Below are 1415 nucleotides of genomic sequence, written 5' to 3'. Positions count from 1 at the left end.
CCAGGGGTGGTTGCCTCTCTAAGCAGGTTGGGCAGGAGCTCCTCTTTCCACCTGGATAATAACCATCCATGCCTCTCCCTTTTTCCTTCCTTCCTTCCTTTGTTCCTTCTCTGCAGCCTGGTGGTGGTCTACCCCTGGTGCGAGAGGCTCTTTCGTAACTTCGGGGACCTCTCCAGCCCCTCCCTCTCATTAGGAACCTCTCCAGCCCTCTTTGCACAAGGTCAAGGAGGCTTCTTCCGAGCTGCGTGAACTGCTCTGCGACAAGCTCCACGTGGAGCCCGTCAACGTCACGGTGAGGCTGCTCCCCCGCCCCAAGGGGCTGCCTGGGGGGGGGGACTGGGGGTGCCGTGTGTGTGTGTGTGTGTGTGTGTTACTCTGGGTGGCTTACAGGACATAAAACATTAGACATTAAAAATTTCCTGCTACAGGGTTGCCTTCAGATTTCAGTTAGTTGTTTATTTCCTTGACATCTGGTGGGAGGGCATTCCACAGGGCGGGCGCCACAACCGAGAAGGCCCTCTGCCTGGTTCCCTGTAACCTCACCTCTCACAGGGAGGGAACTGCCAGAAGGGAGCTGGACCTCAGGGTTTGGGCTGAACAATGGGGGTGGAGACCCTCCTTTGGGTATACAGGGCTGAGGCCTTTTAGGGCTTTCAAGGTCAACACCAAAACTTTGTATTGTTCTCAGCGATCTTAACAGCCACTCCCAGTCACCGGTCTAGCTGCTGCATTCTGGATTAGTTGCAGTTTCCGTGTCACCTTCAAAGGTAGCCCCACATAGAGTGCATTGCAGTAGTCCAAGCGGGAGATAGCCAGAGCATGCACCACTCTGGCGAGACAAGCTGAGGGTGGGTGGGGTCTCATCCTGTGGACCAGATGGAGCTGATACAAAGCTGCCCTGGACACAGAATTCACCTGCACTTCCATGGACAGCTGTGAGTCCAAAATGACTTCCAAGGTGCGCACCTGGTCCTTCAGGGGCACAGTTACCCCATTTAGGACCAGGGAGTCCCCCACACCTGCCTGCCTCCTGTCCCCCCAAAACAGTACTTCTGTCTTGTCAGGATTCAGCCTCAGTCTGTTGAATCTGCTGTGGGATCTGTTGTGGAGAGAGGGTGTCCCACACATGGGCCCCCTGGCAGAAGGAGTCACCCCCTCTTTTCTCTTCCAGCTCCTGTCGAAGTCCTCATCACCCCCCCACCCCCTTTGAACAGGACTTCATCTCTGCTTGCCACCATGCCTTCCACAAGCTGGTCAGGGTGGTGGCTCATGCGCTGGCCTGCCGGTCCCACTGAGACACCCCCCAGGGAGAAGCGGCCGCCTCCTTCTGCTCTCACCACCCACCAGGTTTGGTGGGGGCCACCCCTTCCAGCCCCCATGTGACGCTTGACCCTCTAATAAATCCTCCCTCTGCA

At 56.7% G+C, this 1415-nt stretch overlaps 1 long non-coding RNA gene across 1 annotated transcript; it reads left to right on the top strand.

Moving 5' to 3' along the window:
- Window positions 1–1415, top strand: LOC310675884. Its single transcript, XR_014510280.1, has 2 exons — window positions 1–292; window positions 1172–1415. It is a non-coding gene; the product is annotated as an uncharacterized lncRNA (long non-coding RNA).

Source organism: Podarcis tiliguerta (genome assembly GCF_965153285.1).
Source record: "Podarcis tiliguerta genome assembly, chromosome: 4".
Classification (NCBI taxonomy): domain Eukaryota; kingdom Metazoa; phylum Chordata; class Lepidosauria; order Squamata; family Lacertidae; genus Podarcis; species Podarcis tiliguerta.
The sequence above is the reverse complement of the archived record's forward strand: the minus strand, read 5'-3'. Positions and strand labels throughout refer to the sequence as shown.